This window comes from Natator depressus, chromosome 2, assembly GCF_965152275.1.
Source record: "Natator depressus isolate rNatDep1 chromosome 2, rNatDep2.hap1, whole genome shotgun sequence".
Lineage (NCBI taxonomy): Eukaryota > Metazoa > Chordata > Testudines > Cheloniidae > Natator > Natator depressus.
In genome coordinates, this window is record NC_134235.1 from 119,908,613 (window position 1) to 119,931,718 (window position 23,106).

Below are 23,106 nucleotides of genomic sequence, written 5' to 3' on the forward strand. Positions count from 1 at the left end.
GTAATAGAGAATGCTTTCAGGACCGGGCCCTCCATCTGTGACACGGGGATAACTGACACTTATTTAAAACAAGCAAACAAAACCATTTATTTAGCAGCCAACTTGAGTAAGGGTTGCAGAGTAGGGCCCTTTGATTTTGCTTTTGGCAGAACATGAGGAGTATTTTCAGAAACATGGGATCCCAGCACAACTCAAATTCTGTACTGTTTTTAAGATTCTACCTCTAGCTGCTGCTATCGTGTGGGTTGCAGACTAGATCTGAGCCTGGACCTTTCCCCCTCCACAGTATATAGATCCTCTACAGAAATTCCACAGCTGTTTTTGAGCCTATCAAAAGTTGCCTGCCTTCTTTGCTGATGCCATTTTCTATACAAATCGCTGTTCTGCTGCTCAGCTCTGTGAGGAGGGGAGTGGAAGCCTTTGAAACGGATGTGACTGTGTTGCACAATCTTCTGTCAAAGAAAACAGCATTAAAAACCTTCTCAGCTTTCATCTTCTTAAGTTGATTATCCAGGATCTAACATTTTAAACAGGTGATTTAAAAAAAAAAAATGCTTGTGACTCTGATTGCCAGCCATGGTTTCCAAGGCACCCACTCACTGCACCAGAACTGAGAGCAAGCACTAAGAGTTCTATGGGGTGAAAACTCCATCAGTGGGTTAGGTATGCAGGTTGGGGGTCAGATCTAAACAATACCAAAAAAGCCGCAGAAGATATAGACCCGAGGAAGGTTCCACACCGAGGGCATGGCTACACTTGCAGATGTAGAGCACTGTGAGTTAAACCTGCCTTCATAGAGTGCAGCAGGGAAAGCGCTGCAGTCTGTCCACACTGACAGCTGACAGCGCACTGGTGTGGCCACATTTGCAGCACTTGCAGTGGCATTGGGAGCGGTGCATTGTGGTCAGCTATCCCACACAGCACCTCTTCCTATTCTGGCGCTGTGGCTTGTGGGAAGGGGGCGGGGAGTGCAGGGCATTCTGGGTCCTGTCCCAACGCGCCGTGATGCATTGATTCGCACCCCAGCATTCCCTTTGCTTCCATCCACATTTGGCGCCATCTTTCAACAGTCTTTGTACTGCGCGGTCTGTCTTCCCTTTCAGTCTGCGGGAATGGAGCCCGAAGTGCTGAGGAGTATGCTGACGAGTCTCGCCAGTGCGTCACTTTTGGCAGTTGAGTTATTCCTTAAGATCCAAAGTGACAGTGAGGACTCCGACGATGATATCGACTCGAGTAATGCAAACGACTCAAGTTTGCTTGTGGCATGCACGGACATGCTCACCATTGTGGAACGCTGTTTTTGGGCTCAGGAAACAAGCACTGAGTGGTGGGATCACATCGTCATGCAAGTCTGGGATGACGAGCAGTGGCTGCAGAACTTTCGGATGAGAAAAGCCACTTCCATGGGACTGTGTGCTGAGCTCGCCCCCACCCTGCGGCGCAAGGACACGAGATTGAGAGCTGCCCTGACGGTGGAGAAGCGGGTGGCTATTGCAATCTGGAAGCTGGCAACTCCAGACAGCTACCGATTGGTTGCTAACCAGTTTGGAGTGGGGAAGTTGACCGTTGGAATTGTGTTGATGCAAGTTTGCAGGGCCATTAATCGCATCCTGCTCAGAAGAACCATGACTCCGGGTAACGTGCATGACATTATGGCTGGCTTTGCACAAATGGGTTTCCCTAACTGCGGAGGGGTGATAGATGGCACGCATATTCCAATTCTGGCACCAGCCCACCTAGCCTCCGAGTATGTTAATTGGAAGGGCTATTTCTCTATGGTTCTTCAGGCACTTGTGGATCACCATGGGCGTTTCATTGACCTTAACGCAGGCTGGCCCAGAAAGGTGCATGACACATGCATCTTTCGGAACACTGGCCTGTTCAGGAAGCTGCAAGCTGGGACTTTTTTCCCAGACCAGAAGATCACGGTAGGGGAAGTTGAAATGCCCATTGTGATCCTTGGATGCTGTGGCTCATGAAACTCTACACAGGGAGCCTTGACAGCAGCAAGGAGCAGTTCAACAACAGGGTGAGCTGGTGCAGAATGACTGTGGAGTGTGCTTTTGGCCGTTTAAAGGATCGCTGGTGCTCTCTGCATGGGAAGTTGGACCTGGCCGATAACAGCATCCCCGCAATTATATCCGCGTGCTGTACCCTCCATAACATTTGTGAAGGGAAGGGTGAAAGATTCACTCAGGCATGGAACTCGGAGGTTCAACACCTGGAGTCTGAATTTGAACAGCCAGAGAGCAGGGCTATTAGAGGGGCCCAGTGTGCGGCTGCAAGGATTAGGGATGCCTTGAGGGAGCAATTTGAGTCTGAAAGCCAACAGTAATGTCTGGTGTGGTGCCCTGCACGGGAGTGAAGTGTGGTAGGAATCTGTGTTTGCTATGTATGATACACTGACTTGCAGTGCCTGTTGCTTTCCTGGGCTAAGGTTTCTTTTACGTTATGCAATAATAAAGAATGTTTTCAAAGCCAAAAAAATCAATTTATTGAAAAAAAAACACAACACAACTGCTTGGGAAACACAAAGGACAAGGGGGTGGGTGAGGTGGAGAATGGTACAGTCACAGATTTGCGTATGTCCTGTCTGGAGTGCTGTGCAATGCGTGCAGCACTTCAGGATGGCTATACTGCATGGTGATGGGGGTTGAGTGCAGTGGATAAGGGTCGTAGTTTTCAGGGCTGTGTGGTAAAGCTACAGGTGTTGGAGGCAGTGGGTGGCGGTAAGAACCCAGATGTTGGGGAAAGTGGTTTGGAGGTGGCATGGTGGCACAAGGGAAAGAGTTTTGGGACAAGGGCTGCGGGGGGGCGGGCACAGTAGTGCTCCACCTGCATGGCTATGAGCGCCTGGATCAAGTCCGCTTGGTGCTTCATGATGCTTATCAGCTGCTCTGTGCTTTGGTGCTGGCGATCCGCATTCTGCTGGCGGACCCTCCTTTCACTGTCCCACCACTCCTGCACTTTTTGATTTTCATTAAGGGAGTGCTGCATGACTTCATGCAGCATGCCCTCTTTGCTTCTACATGGTCTCTTCCCGATTCTTTGCAGCCTCTCGGCTGTTGATAACATGGACGGCTGAGATCTCAAGGTTGCATCTGTAAAGGCAAAATGCAACACTTAACAGAGGCAGCATTGTTCACACCAGACAGAGCAATGATTCCGCCATATTCAAAGGCAAGCACGGTCTACACAATAGTATAATTTGCCTGTCCCAAAGCGAGCGCACATAATGCACGGGAGCCCCAAAATGGTGAGTAAGCACAGAGTCAAGCGTGACTGATTGTTTTATGGCTGTACTGTCCTCTGGGTTTCTGTGCCTTGGGGAGAGCAAACAGCTGCAGGGGGCCCCTGTACTGAACACTGTCCCCACATTTTCCACAGGAGTTCATCCTGGAAGATATCTCGCTGCTGAGGGTGACCAGGGAATCAAGGGAGGGTCTTCTACTGAAATGCGGCTTCTGCCCTGGCCCATATGCAGCTTGCGTGTGTGTAGCAATAGTCCCCTTGCCCCTCACGGCACAGTGGCGTGGACAAGTTAGCCTTACTGGGATGGGGACAACAGTGGCTCTCCTGAAAAATCTGTGCAAGTGCATTGCCCAAGTTCTGGCTGAGACCTTTGAAGAGATCACTGAGGCCAATTACCGTGATGTGAGAGAGCACATCAATACCCTATTCCGCATGTAGGCATGCATGCAGCCATAACCTCCTCGCCCCAAGAGCCCACACGGAATAACTTCCTTCCCAAAATAAAAGCCGCTTACTGGGCACCTCCTCTGGTGTTTGTCCTTCCCCAAGCACTGGCTGCTGCGACTGGCTACCTTCCTCCTGGCTTGAGAGCAGCTCCTGGCTGCATGCATCTAGCGATTCTGGGGTGAGCACCCTCGCTCCCGCTTTGCTGCTGCTCCTCCTCCTCCTCCTCCTCCTGCCTTGTTGCACTGGCCTCTGAGGTGTCCATGGTGGTACTTGGCAGGGAGGTGGGGTCGCCCCAAGTATCACGTCCAGCTCTTTGTAGAAATGGCAGGTGGCGGGAGCAGCACCAGAGCGGCTGTTTGCCTCGTGGGCTTTGCGGTAGGCATTCCGCAGTTCCTTCACTTTAACCCTGCACTGTAGTGCATCCCGGTTGTGGCCCCTTCCTAGCATGGCCCTTGATATCTGCCCAAAGATACTGTAATTCCTGTGGCTGGAGCACAGCTGGGACTGGACAGCTTCCTCCCCCGAAACACTGATGAGGTCCAGCTCCTCCCCATTGCTCCAGACTTGGGATCGCCTGGCGCGTGGAGGCCTGATCACCTGGAAAGATTCGCTGAGAGCACTCCACGCCTGGCTGAGCAAACAGGAAGGGGATTTTCAAAATTCCCAGAGAATTTAAAGGGCAGGTCTGATGGTTGGTCACCTGAGGGAAGGGCAGTAGAGTTCAAAGTGATGACCAGAGTGGCTAGAACGGGCATTGTGGGACACTTCTGGAGGCCGATCAGAGCGTACTAAGAGACCAGGGTGTCCACACTGGTGCTGAGGCGCTCCAGCGGTGGCGCAGCAAACGTTATTCCACTCGCCGAGGTGGAGTACCAGCAGCGCTGTAGCCACAGAGTCAGAGCGCTCTACGTGCCTTGCCAGTGTGGACGGGGAGTGAGCTAGGGCGCCCAGAGCTCCTTTATTGCACTGTAACTCGCAAGTGTAGCCAAGCCCTGAATGTTTTGTGAGGAATTGAGTCCTGTCTCACTAGAGTTTCTTTGAGTGAAGTTAACAGAGAGCAGGCATGGCATAGAACAGAAATGGCTTCATAAAGCCTCCCTAGAGAACAGCAGGGGGAAAAAGGAAGAGAAAGTTTCTGGGATAAGATCAGCTCCCTGCCTAAAACTTCTGAGGAACTGATGATACAAAAATGTATTATAGAGACGCAATAGCAGCTTTCATAGTTAAAGCTGAGTAATAATACTTAGCTCCTGACCTGGCCTTTTTGCTCTTCAAAGTACTGTTAATGAATTTGTAATTTGTCCCTTCCTACTAGCTACCCCAGGGTCATTAAAATAGCCGAGAAGAAATCATAAGAGGTATAAAATTAATTTGAAAAGCATGATATATGGTGAAGAGACCTTATCAGGGAAGAGACTGTTATAGAGATCGCTAACTGGAAGATAATTACAGGACATGGAATCTTCATCGGCCAATCTGATTCCCAAATTTTATCTAAATTATGGTTTAAATAGAGTTCAATTTCCTAAAATTTTTGTGAAAGGTGGCAGGCAAACCATCTCAGTCCAGAACCGACTTTCCCAACTTAGGCCTTGGTATTTTGGATGCACAAGGAAAAGTGTTTGTGAAAAAGTGCATGTATAAGTTGGGGTTGGATTTGTGCAAGGGTGTTGGTGTGTGCCAACCCATGTGTGCATCAGGTGCTTTGGCCACATGGATGTTTTACAGATGTTGGCCTCTGATTTCAATGGCAATCTGGGATGTTCTGGGAAGATGGGATTAAGCTCCAAATGTTCTCTCAAAGTTGGAAATGTGGGAGAACATGGTTCCTCCCACCCACCCCCTTCTTCCCACAGCATTATCTTAGACCAAGTCTACACTAGAAACCTTTGCTGGTATGGCAATGTCAGGGTGGTGGTTTGTTTGTGTGTTTGTTTGTTTATTTTAGGGTGATGTTTCTATATTGACAAAAGCCCTAGGGTAGACACAGTAATACTGCCATAAATGTGCTTTTGCTGGTATGGCTTACTTTGTTTGGGGGACGGGTATAAGATATACTGACAAAAGTACTTTTCCCCTGGGGTAAGCTGTGCCCACTGGGAGGGCTTGCCAATATAGTTATATTGGTAGATATGCTGGTAAACCTTTTCAAGTGTACACATGGCGTTAGGCTAAGCTGAAAGTGAGGGATTCTTTCAGACCTAGGAGTAGGATGTAAGTGTGCTGGGACTCTAGAGGCAAACCTGGGGTGTATGTGGAACCCATGGATTAGGGTGTATTATGATCCTCTGTCTGTACTCCAATTCACAGAAAATATGTTTGTTACAGCCCCAGCTACAGCTTTAAACTCAGACTTTGAGATTTGGATGTCTCTGGTTCAATCATCTGTGTCAAGATAGCAGCTGTCACATAAGTGGAGCTCATCTAGGATTCATACTGCTGAGAGCCCCTACTTATTTGATAGATGCCACCTTGACCCCAGGGATTGAACTGGGGTCCTCCACAGCTAGAGTATGAGTTTCTTCAGCTTGACCTAAAGAGTTAGGCTGTCAAGCTGGAAGCGACTCACATCTTCTGTGGATTGGGCACAGAGAGGGACACGTTGACCAGTGGGTCACACATGTATGCGTGTAGGGGATTTGGGAAGTGTATGGTACCCTGTGGGAGGTGGGAAAACTACTAGTTTATTTCACTTCTTTATTGTGTACTAATACCATGGATACTCTCATCTAGTGTATTTATATTATACATAGGAACACAGGAATTGCCACAGTGGACCAGACCAATGTTCTATGTAGTTATTTCCCTGACAGTGGCTCGTACCAGATGCATCAGAGGAAGGTGCAAGAAATCCTGAAGTAGGCAGGCATGGGATAACCTGCCCACAGGGAAAGCTCCTTCCTAACCCTAATCTATTAGAGACTGGCGTATGCCTTGAAATCAGATTTCTTCTATCCCTTCCAAAACTCTTGCTGTTTTTAATTCTTTGTTATTGTAACTCGATGTTCTTGTTATCATTATAAATAAATGTAGCGCTATTAATACCATATTGCTCTGCACAGTACATTCTACACAAAGCTGTGTGAGTCTGATACCAAAACAGCAAACACTGCAGTGCTCTGATCAAGTTACTTCTCCACAATTGAACTTAAAAAATGACTAAATCATAAAACGATGGCAAGGTTCGAGTGCTTGGAACGTTCAACAGGATCCCACTGGCTGAAAGCAAGATGATGATTTATTCAGTAACCCCAGTAGTTGCAAGCTCTGCTCTCAGATGATGAGGCATGATGGGAATTAAGTTTACCTTGCTAGGGCAAAAGAGCTTGTATAGCGTGCAACAATTGCTGACTACACCTGTTAGATCAGTGGCTCTCAACCTTTCAGACCACTGTATTCCTTTCAGGAGTCTGATTTGTCTTGTGTACTGCAAGTTACACCTCACTTAAAAACTCCTTGCTTACAAAAATCAGACATAAAAATACAAAAGTGTCACAGCACACTGTTACTGAAACATTGCTTACTTTCTCATTTTTACCATATCATTATAAAATAAGTCGACTGGAATCTAAATACTGTACTTACATTTCAGTGTATAGTATAGAGAACAGTATAAACAAGTCATTGTCTATATGAAATTTTAGTTTGTACTGACTTTGCTAGTGCTTTTTATGTAGCCTATTGTAAAACTAGGTAAATATCTAGAAGAGTTGTTATATTCCCTGGAAGACCTCTGCACACCCCCAGTGGTACATGTACCCCTGGTTGAGAACCACTGTGTTAACTAATATTTTTGCCTTATTATCTAAGTGATTTTTTTAAACATTATATTCTGAATAGTGACTGATAAATTTGATCCTTTAAAAAAAAAAGTAATATACAGTGAATATTCCAGTAGATGCTGTGTCTTTTGCCAGCTCAGATCAGCTACAAATAAAATGAGTTAGGCTGTTGCTGTTGCTTCTTTTCCCTTTTGAAGTCGTATGACCCAACTGCTGCAGCTCTGGAGGCCACATTGGCAGCTTGCCTGAAGTCCTCCGTCCACTGTTTAATTTACTTTTAAAAACCAGCATAACAAATTATTTTTATTCAGATAAATGTGCACACCCATTACATTTGCTTGTACTTGTATTTTCCATGTCATATGACTATAAATTGCTAGTTAAAGGGAATAATTATATTTAAACAAGTCTAAATATGGGAGGTAGCATGGCGCAGTGGGTTAAATATAGGGCTGCTCTGTGGGGCATTTGGATTCTACTCCCTACGAGGTCCCACTCTAATCTTGGGCAAGACACCTCAGATCTCTTTGTTTCAGTTTCCATCTCTGTAAAAGGCGGATAATGACACCTACCCCTGGTTGTAAAGTGATTTGAGATGCTCCTCTACAGGTGCTATAAAACTGCAAACTCTGATTTTAAAATCTGATTTTTGAATATCAATCTGCTATTACCGATTTAAATATAATTGATTTTTTACTCAATCTTGGCTTACTCATTAGAAAAAAAATAGCATTTCTGTATATGAAAATAAAGTTAAAGGATAATTAAAATACCTCTTTCTGCATCCCAGTGGAAGAAAAAGAATGATACATACAGCATATGGCTGTGAATGACAATCACCCTGGAAGCACAGTGTTAGTTATTCCACACATTATTAATGATGTAATTGAGTTTGTAATTACATTATATTTAAATGTCAGGTTTCAGAGTTCAGAGTAACAGCCGTGTTAGTCTGTATTCGCAAAAAGAAAAGGAGGACTTGTGGTACCTTAGAGACTAACCAATTTATTTGAGCATAAGCTTTCGTGAGCTACAGCTCACTTCATCGGATGCATACTGTGGAAAGTGTAGAAGATCTTTTTATATACACACAAAGCATGAAAAAATACCTCCCCCCACCCCACTGTCCTGCTGGTAATAGCTTATCTAAAGTGATCACTCTCCTTACAATGTGTATGATAATCAAGTTGGGCCATTTCCAGCACAAATCCAGGTTTTCTCACCCCCTCCCCCTCTCCCCCTCTCCCCCCCCCCCAAACCAAGCAGCTGTGTTAGGCTGTATCCGCAAAAAGAAAAGGAGGACTTGTGGCACCTTAGAGACTAACCAATTTATTTGAGCATAAGATTCAGGTTACAAAGTCATGAACTCAGAAGTTAGGGAATGCCAGAATTAAGGTCTCTGTGCTATCTTAATTCAGCCGCTTTGTGCATTCTGACACCATCTTAAGTTACATGGCAATTCATTTTTTTTACCACAGGACTCCTGCCTCATTCAGTGAATGGGTAGTTATTTAATATTTGTTTTTATCCTCTACATTTAATGTGTGGCCCAAAACCTTATTTATGCCACATCATCCACACTTAGCCCTGAATATAAAATTATTAATACTGTTCTGGATTTTCAAGTATCAGGGGGTAGCCGTGTTAGTCTGTATCCACAAAAACAACGAGGAGTCCGGTGGCACCTTAAAGACTAACAGATTTATTTGAACATAAGCTTTTGTGGGTGAAGAAGTGCTTATGCCCAAAATAAACGAAAGCTTATGCCCAAATAAATCTGTTAGTGTTTAGGGTGCCACCGGACTCCTTGTTGATTTTGTTATGGGAATTCACCATAGTATATGGTGCTTCACACACACTGATAAATTCATCATAACAGCTCTGTGACAATAAGAGGTATTACTGTCCCCATTTTTACAGCTGGGGATTAAGGCTAAATTTGTTAAGAGTTCACTAATTTTGGTTACCCAATTTAAGATGCCTAGAGCCTGACCATTTTAGAGTACTTAGCATTACATAGCACTTCATATGTTTTGTAGTACAGCTCCAATCAACTTCAATGGCAGCTCTGAGCATTCAGCATTTTGGCAAATCTGGCTCCAGGTGTCTCGGCTCTCAGAAAATGAGGAACACACAATTAGTAACCACCTGTGAAAATTTTTGTTTAAGACATAGAAACTCTGTGGCAAAGGCAGGGACAGAATCTGATTCTTGGGGTGACATTCCAGGAGATCATCCTTTCTTTTCCTGCATTTCCTTGCCGCATTCGCTCCATGACTTTCAACTTCTGCAAGGAACATTGTCAACATTGTCTTTTACGGCACAATCCTGATTCATCCCCAGAGCAGGTTCAGCCTTTGGAAAAAATAGTTTATGATCAAGTAATTAAAGACTGCATCACAATGCATACACACAAGGGGGCTGAACTAAAGTGGAACAGGAAACCTTAATTCTGGTATTTCCTAACCTCTGAATGCTTGACTGTGCAACCTTAGCATTCTTTTAACATAGGGTTTTTTAATATAATTTCTTAACTCCACTGCCCCCCCCCCCAAAAAAAAAAACCAAAACAAAACAAAACACCCTGGAAAAAATAATATTCCATCTGGGCCACAAGCAGGGTTCAGACCTTTAGATCCATAGCAGACTTCTCCCACATGAGCTAATGGAGTAACTGGTAGTAGTAGGTTGTTATCCTGTATGTGGAGCAGTCACTAGAGGTGGGTGATGAGAGACACACACAAGAATCTTGGGTTCCATTCCAGGCTCTGGAGGGGAATATTCAGTGGTTATAGTCGCTTCTGCTTCTGTCCTCCATGTGCTCTGTTACAATCCAAACTCTCAACAATGGCTCCATCCCTATTCCTATCCACCTCCTCTGCTCCTTCCCATCTTTCCACCCCACTGATTCCTGTTCTTACCACCATCCCAGCGCCTACTCACCCTGTCCTCCATCACAATTCCCAGCCCTCTGCATGTCAATATGGTAGGTAGATTTCCTCTCTTGCTGCGTGGGGTTGGCAGGAGGGGATTAAGAGCACCGAAGAGAATCTCCCTACTGTGTTCCAACATCTGGTTTCACAGTAACCTGCAGCAACTAGGAAAGTCCTGCTCAGTTACTGCAGCCCCAGGATGGAGCATGCTGAGTTGCTCTGTGGGGACGGTGCATACCCAGTACAAAAGGAATCTTTGGGGAATTTAGCTGCAAAATTCCAAGAAGTGAGCATATGTTAGCTGCAATGTTCCTGGCTGAATTTGGAAAAGGGGGTTTTACAACCGCAGAACAAAAGGATTGTAAGAATTTTTTTGACATGGACAAAATGACCTATTTTCCCCTAAGCACATTCTCAGAAATGGAAGAACCATTTTGGGTACAACTTTCCTCAAAAATTCAGCCTGTGGCAGACAGCCAGCATGGAAAATTTTAACCTGAACAGTTAAAAATTTAACAAAGTTTATAAGTTACTGAAAATGGAAGTGTTGGGAAACCTTAACTGGAGGTGGCGCTACCAGCTTCGCCTATAATGTGAAATATCTGTCAACAGAGATGGCCTTGAAGGTCCCTTGAAGATGCTCCTTGGGGTTTGTGTGGAACCTGAACTCAAATCCTGATCTGAATTTCGTGCTGCTTTAAACCAAAATCTTTGTGGGTTTTGATACCCATTGCTTCATATTTTAGGGCCATCTCTACTGAGATTTTCTATGAGATCAAGCAATGGATAAAAATGACCACACAGCTTTAAGAAAAGGAGTACTTGTGGCACCTTAGAGACTAACCAATTTATTTGAGCATAAGTTTTCATGAGCTACAGCTCACTTCATTGGATGCATAAAGTGGAAAATGCAGTGAGGATGTTTTATACACACAGACCATGAAAAAATGGGTGTTTATCACTTCAAAAGGTTTTCTCTCCCCCCCCCCACTCTTTTTTTTCATGGTCTGTGTGTATAAAACATCCTCATTGCATTTTCCACTTTATGCATCCGATGAAGTGAGCTGTAGCTCACAAAAGCTTATGCTCAAATAAATTGGTTAGTCTCTAAGGTGCCACAAGTACTCCTTTTCTTTTTGCGAATACAGACTAACACGGCTGCTACTCTGAAACCTGTCATACAGCTTTAGACCAACTCTGTAAAAATGGCTTATACCTAAAGAATATTTTGTGCTCTACCCTTTTTTCTAAAGTTTCTTTCCTTCCAGTATTCAGTCTCACATACCCAGTTCTACAGTGGAACCTAGTTAAACATGCCACCTTTATGGCTGTGATTTGTTTAAAATAGGCTCTGGCTATGTCTACACTGGCAATTGAACGACAAAACTTTATCTTTCAGAGGTGTTAAACTGTGTAGTATAGACCTAGCTGGAGAGTCTAGCTGGAGAGTGAGACAGATTGGGGCAAGGTGCTGAAATTCCTTTTATTTGGTATTGGCCTGAGTAAAAAAAAGTGATAACCCTACCAATGTTGTGCATATCCCATGGACTGAGTATTTTGTTTCCAGCTGAATGAAGCGCCAACAACTTATTGGAGCGCACATTGTTTTGTAAACGAGCCACATTTGCTTCTTTCAGAACAAGCTGTGAGGTGTTCTTCTGTCTAAATTTCAATCCTTGATTGACTTAGTTGCTGATGCTTTTGTTGTAAACAAAAGCAATTATAAACCCCACAATGAATTGGGAGGAAGGGAAATGGAAATTTCTGATTCTCATCAAGTCGACATAACAGCTGGTTTTCTCTTTGTGCATTGTTGTTTCAGAGTATAGAGATGCATGAGGAGATGCGGATGGAAAAAAAATCACCACCATTAGAAAAGACTAGCTAGGCCACAAATGGAATAATCACACTAAAACCCTGCATTTTAACTAGTCCTGTATGGCTGAGGCGTTTTGGCTTAATTTAGGACCATGACTGATGTAAAACATGTAGATTATATCATAGAATATCGAGCCCCATAGAACTGAATGTCTTGAACATTTTTTGACTCAACAAGCTGCACACACTTATAAAAATAATGAAACAGGTGTTTAAGCTTGCATAAATCAATTTGCCATGTATTTTTATGATGCTCATATGATGTCATGCTAAGAGCAGTACTTCAGCATTGTAACTCCATGAATTTGAGTAAGAGAGAATTACCAACAGGAGCTTTAAAACTTTTTGACATTCTAAATATTTGATGGGCTTGAACCAAAGCTGCATGCCTGACCACGTTGAATTTGGTGTAAGGTCAGATCCAGGTTTGAATCGTTTGACTTTAGTGTATCTCTAATGCTGACAGTTTGGTATCATTTGTGTCTCTTGGTTTTTTCCTTTTTCTTTCTTGAGTTGAACATCTTTGGACAAGTCCTGGGGTGGCGTAAATTGTCACGGCTCCATTGAATCAGGATCTGCCCTGTTGTAGATTAACTCCAGTGCTGTGCTTGACTTTGTCCTCTCTCCATTCTTTACTCTGAACCAAAGAGTCCCCTCTCCTCTCAGCAGGTATGGCTTGGTGCTGAAAGGCTGGGACAGCTTGGAAAAGCAGGCTCAGCAGAACAGGTTGGGAGCAGCCATTGCCAGTATTAATATTCTTTCTAAACTGGTGGATGAGAGGATTATAAAATTGCAGAGGGAAGATAAACATAAATGTTTTAATTGCATTCAGGATTTTTCAGTGGTCTTGCTCATAAGGTACAGCACAGATAAGCATTTCTTGTAGGGATATTGACACAGATTGCGCAATTGGCCCCTTCCGTCTCCCCCCAAAATAAGAGGGTTTTCGTGCCCATCTATTTTCTCCTCTCTGATACTCTTGGTCTCACTTAGTTGCGATATGTGGTTGCATGCCACATGATGATGGCAAATCAGCTTTGAAACATTGTCTCTGTGCAACTGGTCTGGAAATTCTGTAAGAATAGGTTTTCTTGAAAGGTTTCCACCTTCTGTGCTTATAGATCAAGCTGGTTGGAACAGACTCACTTGCTGTATTTTAGTTCTAGTTTCTCCTTCTGTATTTCCCATTCTGGTCTTAGCTGGTTATCTGAACATTTCCAAAATTAAGTTTGTTTGTTTTTTAAGATGGGGGACAGATGGCAGAGTGTAGCATGGTCTCTCTGAGTTACAGAAGCTTCTAGTCGAGTACAGTAACTCCTCGCTTAATGTTGTAGTTATGTTCCTGAAAAATGCGACTTTAAGCGAAACGATGTTAAGTGAATCCAATTTCCCCATAAGAATTAATATGCAGTGGTGATGATTGTGAAGCTTGGTTGAGGTGGTGAAGTTAGAGGGTGGAAGAGGGTGGGTGGGATATTTCCCAGGGAATGCCTTACTGCTAAATGATGAACTAGCTTTTGGCTGAGCCCTTAAGGGTTGTTAATGTAGCCTCACACTCTACAAGGCAGCACAAATGGAGGGAGGGGAGACAGCATAGCAGACAGAGACAGAGAGACATACCCTGTGAGTGGCGGAGAGAGAGAGATGTACATTGCCCCTTTAAGTACGCTGACCCTACTCTTAAGTACATTGTCTTCTTAAGTCGATCAGGAAGTTGAGACAGCAGCTGCTGCCCCAAGCTCTCTCTGTCTCTCTCCGTCCCCCCACCCTGCTGTATATGGAGAAGGGGTAAGCGGGGTGCAGGAGCAGGGGGACATGCTGACATTAGTCTCCCCCTTTCTCCCCCCTGCACAGCAAGCAAGAGGCTTGGGGAGCAGCTCCAAGGCAGAGGGCAAGAGCAGCACATTTCAGTGGGGGGAGGGACAGCTGAACTGCCCGCAATTGATAGCCTGCTGAGTGGCTGCTGCACAGGGAACTTAGGGGAGTGGGCAGCTGACAGGGGGACTGTCGGTCCACCCTGGTTCCAAGCCCCCACCAGCTAGCTGCAACGGGCTGCTCTTCCTGCGAGCAGTGGACAAAGCAGGCGGCTGCCAAACGTTATAAGGGAACATTGCACAACTTTAAACGAGCACGTTCCCTAATTGATCAGCAACGTAACAACATTAAGTGGGACGACTTTAAGTGAGGAGTTACTGTAAACAGTAAGCACTGAAAATGAGTGGCAAATCACTCCTGCCTTCTGATGTCCTAGATGGTGAAAATCTTTGTACTGTTTACTTTGACAATATTCTCAGTGTCTTTCTTGGAAATATACTGTTTACATACAGAAATGTTAAGGTGTTGCAGTATGTTGTTACTTGCCAGATGTGGTATTTGGCCACAGATGGTATTGCTGATAGAAGGAGTTCCATTATACAATGATAGCCATTAGAACGTCAAAATTTGCCAGCCGTGGCATTCACGACACTACCGTTCTCCATATAACTAGTGAAGGAAATAGCTGTGATACCTGTAAGAAAATGTTAACTTTTAATGGTGGCTGCTGTATTTCCATAACATAGTATATCAATGGGATAGGAAGTTGTGAGCTGTTCACTCTCTTCTAACAGGGAATCTACTTTTAATAAATTTAACTATATTATTTCTCAAGCACTTGAAATGTATTTTCTTACTCTTGCTACAGCAATCCCCATTTAAAGTCAATGGCTGGATTTTCAAAGGCGCTCTTCACCTGCAGCTCCTGTTGACTTACATGTCAGTGTATAGTACATAGAGCTGTATAAACAAGTCATTGTCTGTATGAAATTGCTTGTACAGACTTCACTAGTGCTTTTTACGTAGCCTGTTATAAAACTAGGCAAATATCTAGATGGGTTGATGTACCGCCTTGAAGACCTTTGTATAAGCACAGGGGTACGCGTACTCCTGGTTGAGAACCAGTGTACTAGGCCACACAGCTTATTAAAGATACAATGTGAGAGACACAAAGCTATTTTCTTATATCTGAAACAACTCCCATTTCATTTCGTCATAATGTTTCTAAGATAATATCTAAGCACTGTACAGTTTTTCTTTGTTTCGTGCGGACATGAAGGCATGGAAAGGGCCCATCATCTGTCATTGCATTTGGAACTTATCTTGGCTCTAAGATAAATGGACATGTTTAGTAGACTTTTGTCAACAGTTGCATAGAATGGAATCTACAGCATAATGAGAGTAAGGTGATTTGAGACTCATACGTTATTAGCATCCCTGTTGATTGGCAATGGAGTGTGGCCCCTGCCTGTAGGAGAAATGCAAAGTGAGATCATCTTCAATGTTGAATGGATTTCCGTGACTTTTATATTCTTATTTTATATGTGAAATTTAAAAGGAAAGCTGATGTATGCCATACTTACAGCCAAGTTCTTTGCTCCAGGACTGATGCTTTCCAATATTTGTTATGGATGCAGCTGGCTAAAATTTTTCAGATGAAATTGGCCTTTGCTGAAAATGAAAACTTCATATTCCCCACCCACCCAATTTTTTTGTTGAAATTTGCCACTTGTTTTATTTTTTTTCTGCTCTTTCTGCCCCCTTTTGCATCCTTTTTGATGGCAAAATTGGGGGTGGGGAGAATGAAGGGGGAAGCAGGAAATATCAAAATCCAAACATTTTCAGTAAAACTTTCATGAAACGTTTAAATTTTCAAAAATGTTCTCAAACTTTGTTCTGGGTTTTTTTTTGACCAGCTCTCATCATGAGTAACTTCTGATGTGGTTTAAACAATGGGCTTGCTTCTCCACTTTCTTACCCTGGCTTTTACATGTGTATCACCATTGGCTTCAGGGAAATTACACTGGTGTAAAACTGGTCTGATGGAATCAAGCCCACCGACAAGGAGGGCAAAGAGGGCAATTTCCCAGGGGACCGGGCGATTTAAAAGGGTCCGGGGTCCCTGGCTGCTGTCACAGTAGCTGTGGCAGCCAGGAGCCCCATGCCCTTTTAAATGGCCCGGTGGGCCTCAGGGCACCTAGGCGCGCGAGACCGCTCCGGGCCCTGCACTTTTGGGGGACCCCCACAGGCCAGCATAGATGGTCCCAGAAGTGACTGATTTGTTACTTCTGTCCCCCCCAGGGACAGCCCTGGCCCTGGGGCCTGGAATTTCTGTCGGCGGGCCTGGATGGAATAAAGAATCAAGTGCGATATTCTTTTAAATGATCGTACAAATGTACTAATAGGCATATTTTCTGTATATGTGTTTAAAAGTTTCATTTCACGTTGTTTCTAGTTCTGATATCTGTTTAGTAATGCTTATCTGGCTAAAAGATTGTGAATTAGTGCTAACAGGATTGCTCTAATTTGCCCTGTAATTTTTACAGTGGTAACTTCAAAGGCATTAAAATTTACAATATGCTAATCTTTCAGCGTGGGTAGAGTATCATAAATCTGCAGTTTCTAATGATACACAACTTTGTCCATACGCAAAGAAAATAGATCGGGTTACTTCCAAAGCAAGCTGGCAGGATATGACTGAGGCAATAGCCAGACACTGTTGTTGAAGATCTGCAGTCACTTGTACAATATTTTAGATACTCTTGAGATGCAATTCTCAAACTGACTAGGAGAGGACAACATGCAGTGGTAAAAAGACCGTGTCTTTTTTGTACTTAAAAAGGACTCCAGAAAACGTATGCAAGCATTTAGGTCAAGGATACCATCTATGAACACTTGTATAATTCTGAATTGAATAGAAATTGTGAAGCTTTGTATAAGTAAACATACCTCTTAAACAGGGGTTCTCAAACTGGGGGTCGGGAGGTTATTACATGAGGGGTCGTGAGCTGTCAGCCTCCACCCCAAACCCTGCTTTGCCTCCAGCATTTATAATGGTATTAAATATATTTAAAAGTGTTTTTAATTTATAAGGGGGTCATACTCAGAGGCTTGCTATGTGAAAGGGGTCACCAGTACAAAAGTTTGAGAACCACTGCTCTTAAAATAAAGAGAACTTTTTAAACTAGAAAGCCTAGCCCAAGAAGATTCTACTCTGACCCTAATAAAATTAGCCTTCTGCAGCACTCTGTAATGCCCTCACTTCTTTCTTGTCTTCATCTGATTCTTGCTAGTCTGCTTTACGATCTTCGCTCAGCAGGCGACTAGTGGTACAACTTGGCCCCAAACAGCTAGGTATATCAGTATCATCCATTCAAAACTCTCCATGTAGATGGAAACTTGCAAGCGACAGCGTTCACAACACTGAAATAAGCGAAAGGCTATTTCTGAGGTGCTATTCATCTGATTCTTCTCTCACACTGGTGTAAATAGGAGGGACTCGAGTTACACAAGTGGAGTTACTTACACCAGTTTTACAGTGGAGTAAGATCAGAATTGCTCCTTAATGCTTTACGGAGAAGTAGTTAAAATGGCAGTACTAAACTGATTTGCTTCACTATAAGCCATCAGTTTTCTTCCTTATTCCTACTCATAAAACATGTATTTACATAAATTGGGTGGTTTTTGTTTTAGTGGGTTTTTTGTTGTTTTTAAACTAAGTCAGTCAGGGGTCAGCTTTTTCTGAAAAGCAAGGGCATCCAGTGAATATGGATTTTTTTCCCCCCGTGTAATGCAGTTATGTTTAATCTTTGGATCGTAGGAAAACATTACCAAAGTAAAGATTGTCAAGAAAGCTAAATATTAGCGAAAGGATAAACCTTTTAGCCCACCCTAGAACTATTTAAATAACCCGCGGATGAAATGAAAGAAGCAATGCTTCCACATTGTGCACAATAGGAAGCTGTTAAACTTATCTCTGAACAGAAAACATCACAGGTTTATTTACTGAGAGATTTCAGAGTAACAGCCGTGTTAGTCTGTATTCGCAAAAAGAAAAGGAGTACTTGTGGCACCTTAGAGACTAACCAATTGAAGTGAGCTGTAGCTCACGAAAGCTCATGCTCAAATAAATTGGTTAGTCTCTAAGGTGCCACAAGTACTCCTTTTCTTTTTACTGAGAGAGACTCTCTTAAGTAGTCTCCCTTCTGTTGTAAACTTGTAAATTTCCCAATTTTTCAACTTCCTCAGTGATGGAAGTACTGGGAGTTTTTGCAACGATGAGCTAGAAGAAACAGCATTTTGTGAACGTAGCAGAATTGCAGAAAGATTGGTTGGAATTTTAAATAGGAGTTGGTTACTAGGCCTTTCTGAGTTACTGTACAATGCATTTGGTACCCCATATCTCCATTCAAGAGAACATAATGTAACTGGATTTGATTAGAGTAGAATATTCTGTGTCCACACTTTCACTCACTCTGGGACTGGATTTACTGGTCTGTGTAAGCAAAGAGGCCTTAAAAGGGCCAGGGATAGTTTGGTGGAGAATTCACTTTATGAGAAGAACTCTCCACTGATGGAAAGCTGGAAGAAGCGGTTCTGTTCCGCCTCCCTGAGCGATGGCAGCTAGTTTGATGGAAGAGTGCTTCTTTTGACCTAGCTATGAGGTCAGCATAGCTGTGGTGCTCAGGGGTGTGGATTTTTCACACAGCTGAGTGCCAGAGCTATGTCAAACTAAGTTTTAGGTGTAGACCAGGTCTTCGGTGCCTAACTAAACAATATTTGAATTTACAAATGCCAGGTTTTTTTGGATGCATGAGAACATTTCAACAAATGCATGCAAATGACATAGATCTGGAAAATGCGCATGTAGACACAGCCATGGTATACGCTACAAACTTATTTTCGTAAAGGTACCTTGCAGTTATACTGACCAAACTCCCGGTGTAGACAGCACTATGTTGACCAGAGGGCTTCTCCTGTCCTACCGCCTCTCGGGGAGTGGAGTACCTACACCGACCGGACATGCTCTCCCCTTGTCATAGGCAGCGTCTTCATTAAGTGCTACAGCGGTGCAGCTCTGTAAGTGTGGACAAGCTCTTAGAGGCCACTTTGGAAAATTGGCTCTTGAGTAGAAGCCACAAGATTGTCTCTTCTTTGATTCTTTTTTTAAATCAAGGAAGGGTTGCCAACTTTCTAATTCCAGAAAACTGAACACCCTTGCCCCGCCCATTGCCCCACCCCTTCCCTGAGGCCCCACCCCTACCTGACAGCCCGCCCCTCCTCATCTATCCCCCCCGCCCTCTGTTGCTTGCTCTCTCCCACCCTTGCTCATACGCTCATTTTCACCGTAAGGCCCAAACAGGCATATTTATTGTTTTGACAGATGTATTATGCTAATTTCAGGTTTTATTTGTTACAGGACGCTGGAGCTGGCAGCAAAAGAGTCAAAAGGGTAATTTTTTAAAAAAATGACATTTTCACAAAGTTTTTTATGATTCTTTCCCTATCCTCTTCCCATTTTTCGTAACCAGCTCCATGTGTTTTGTTCACTAAACTTATTGTAACTTTATGTGTGGAATTAGGACCACACACATTATCACAGCAGCAACGGATCCATTAAAGGCCCACTCCTGAAGCCCAAATACAAATCCATAGAGCACAACCACATAAATTCACACCTGTCCATATACTTATATAAATAAATCTGTAAAAACTGACTCCCACACCTACATGCAGATATACATGTGTATTCATGTGTACACATCTGGCTTGCACTAAAACATACTTCCACAATATTTATTATTACAATTATTGTTTAGTGCCTAGAGACCCCAACTAAGTCCAGGGCTCCAGGGTGGTAGGTGCTGGACATACACATAAAAAGAGAGTTTATGATCTAGATAGTCAAAGGTGGGGAGAAATGTATGATACATTGGCTCTTCTGCAATTTACTTGTCAACAACATTCACTTTTTAAGAAATAATTTCTTTTTCTTTCTTTCTTTCTTTCTTTCTTTCTTTCTTTCTTTCTTTCTTTCTTTCTTTCTTTCATTTTAAACTTGTTATAAAATGAATACACACATATTTTATGTCATACATTTTTTTGTGTGCAAGCTAGCAAAAGGAACAAAAGTCAAAGAGTTAGGCTGCAAATTTTATTCACATGCATCAATACACACACCTCTCTACACAAAGACACACAGTCTCTTACACACATACAATGCATACATGCACACATTGCCTACACAGACACACCCAACTGGGAAGGGAGGAGGGTGGGCTGGAGGGGAAAATGTGGGGGTGGAAGAGAGAGGATGGGTAGGGAAAGAGGCCAAGGACGAGAGCATGGTGGAGGTGAGAGGGGGCAGTGAAGGAGAGAGGAGGGGTATGTGGGGTGGATGGGGATGCAAGGGGCAGCAGAAGGCTACAGGTGCATGAGGATGTGGGGGGGCACAGGGGTTATAGGGACATAATGGGGGTGCAGCAGTGTATTGAAGTGAATGGGTTGCAGGGCTGTGGGGGGTGAGGGACATGGGCGTGGTGGCTCTGGGAGGTGGAGAGGATGAGTGGGAGTGCGCTGTAAGAGGTACAGGGCTGGAATGGGCAGATGTGGAGGTTTGAGTGGGATGGGACAGGGGAGGGCTGCAGTGAGGGGCATGTAGTTGGGACGGGGAGGGATGGAGGTGAAGGGGGTTGGGATGGGGAAGGATGCAGTGAGGGGGATGGGAATACAGCCCCATTCCCAGCACTCGGAGACAGGGATACATATCTCCAACTCCTGGGTGCGGGCAATGGGGCGACAGACTGCGGTTCACCGCAGGGCACGTGCCGCAGCTCAAGCCCAGCCACAGGAGGAGCGCAAGGAGGAGAAGGGGGCCAGCAGCAGTGGGAGAGGCGCGTGCCACAACCCCTCAACAGCTGCCTGCTAGGTGCGCTAGTTTGTCCCCTGCCCTGCCTTGCCCCGGCCAATGGGAGCTGCGCCTGAGGGCGGGGAGCGGGGCAGCACAAAGACCCGCCCTGGGCCTAGGAGCCGGACGTGCTGGCTGCTTCCTGGGAGTCGCACAGCACAGCGGCTAGCAGGGAGCCTGCCTGCCCCGCTGTGTGGTGCCACCAACTGGACAGTCAACGGCCCGGTCAGTGGTGCTGACCAGAGCCTCCAGGATTCCTTTTTGACCAGGCGTTCGGTCGAAAACCGGACACCTGGTCATCCTAAATTAAGGTGTTTTGTAATTGGTTGTAATAATAGAGATTCAGATTTCTCGATGCAACGTAATTCAGCACTGATGGCAAAGTATTCTCTAGGATTCTGTTTCAGATGGTTTCCAAAATGTTTCAGCACAACAGACAGACTAACAGGTCAGGTGGAAGATTTTTTTTAATGGACCTGTTGTTGTAATTAGAATATATTGCATGGATTAGTGTTACATTTAGGAATGCTCCAAATTACTGGAAAGAGTTCAGCATTTAATTTTCTACCAGCAGCAATTTCTGTCAAGTTTCAGATATACAGTAGTTGTCATTAAAGATTGTAACATATTAAATCCCATAGTGCCATATAAATCATGGAAGAAGAAAAGCAGCTACAGAAAGCTTGAAGGGAAATTAATTGTGCACATTGCTATGATGATGAGGGCTGTACCAGAACCTTTGATAGTTTAATATTGGATGCCATGCTGATACAATGTGGCACACCAGTACTAAGTATAGTGAATGTTGAGTATCTGTATATAAATATGGACACACACACACACACACACACACACACATACAACTGCAGAATGGCTTATTGGATATTTTTATTATTTGTAGCCACTGTAGCTAGCACTGTAGGCCAGGACCCCATTGTGCTAAGTGCTATGCAAACACTGAACAAAAAGACGGTTCCTGCCTCAAGGAGTTTACAGTCTATGCATAAGGTGAGAGAGAAAACAGATGGATATAGACAGATGGAAGAGTACAAGGAAATAACGAGACAGTATTGGTCAGTAGGAAAGGTTGTGTAGTTGTTTGATCAGGAGAATGGAAAGCAGGATTCCAGGGTTCTATTTACAACAAACACAAACTTCTGACTCTCATTTTCAAGGCCCTGCAAAGTTCTGCCCTGCCTACATCTCATCCCTAAATGCTCTTAACCCCTTCCTCAAGCCCTGCCAGTACCTATTGCACTCACATTATTGATTCCCTGGTCTTCTGCCCCCATAACTGGCACTGTGTTTTTTGTTTGCAGTGCTGTTGTAGCCATGTTGGTGTCGGAAGAGAGACCGGGGGAGAGGGGGTAATTTTTTTTTTAATTGGACCAATTTCTATTAGCGAAAGAGATAAGATTTCAAGCTATTTGAAAGAAGTAGCTCTGTGTAGCTTGAAAGCTTGTCTCTCTCACCAATAGAAATTGATCCAAGAAAGATATTACTACACCCACTGTCTTTTCTTATGCCACCTCCTATACCCTGGCATCCTCCCTGAGTGGTCCTGTGTGCAATTCAGTTAATGGTGAATGATTTTTTAAGTGCTACAGATATTGGAGAGAAAATAATATAAATAATCTAAAACCACAGCCAGTTATAAAGCACTGCTGCCAAGATACTACGGTGAATGGATATCCTAGGAATACATATTATAATAAATATAACTTAAACTCTGTCATATAATTTACCTCAAAATCTCACATGGCAGAAAAATCTTAGGGGTTTAAATTATGTTAAATACACGTTAAATTATTCCAGAATAAGGTATGAATTTGAAGTGCAGTAGCTAATCCAGAATAGCTTCCTGTGTGGACGCTCTCATTCCAGAATAAGAATGTCCACACAGGGAGCTATTGTGGAAGAGCTATTGCAGAATAGCTGTTCTGGTCAATTTGCCTGTATAGAATAGCCTTTAGTTTCCTGACTCACAACTCCAAAGTATCACTTTATCCCTGTTCATACTTCAGGTCCTATATACCAAAAAAAGTATGTCCGTATAAGGAGAAGCCTTCAAGTCTTATACACTGTGGGCCTT

At 43.8% G+C, this 23,106-nt stretch overlaps 1 protein-coding gene across 6 annotated transcripts in view; it reads left to right on the forward strand.

Annotated features, from left to right (window-relative positions):
• RNF152 (ring finger protein 152) overlaps positions 1-23,106 on the forward strand; it is a 61,992-nt gene that overhangs the window by 3,391 nt on the left and 35,495 nt on the right. Inside the window, exon 3 of one of the 6 annotated variants that reach the window (XM_074944978.1) lies at positions 1,104-1,635. The exons of 4 other annotated variants lie outside the window; for them this stretch is intronic. The gene's annotated coding sequence lies outside the window, so the exon portion shown is untranslated. Of the gene's footprint in view, positions 1-1,103; positions 1,636-19,526; positions 19,560-23,106 lie in introns of all 6 variants that reach the window. One more of the 6 variants, XM_074944979.1, reaches the window with a different exon arrangement.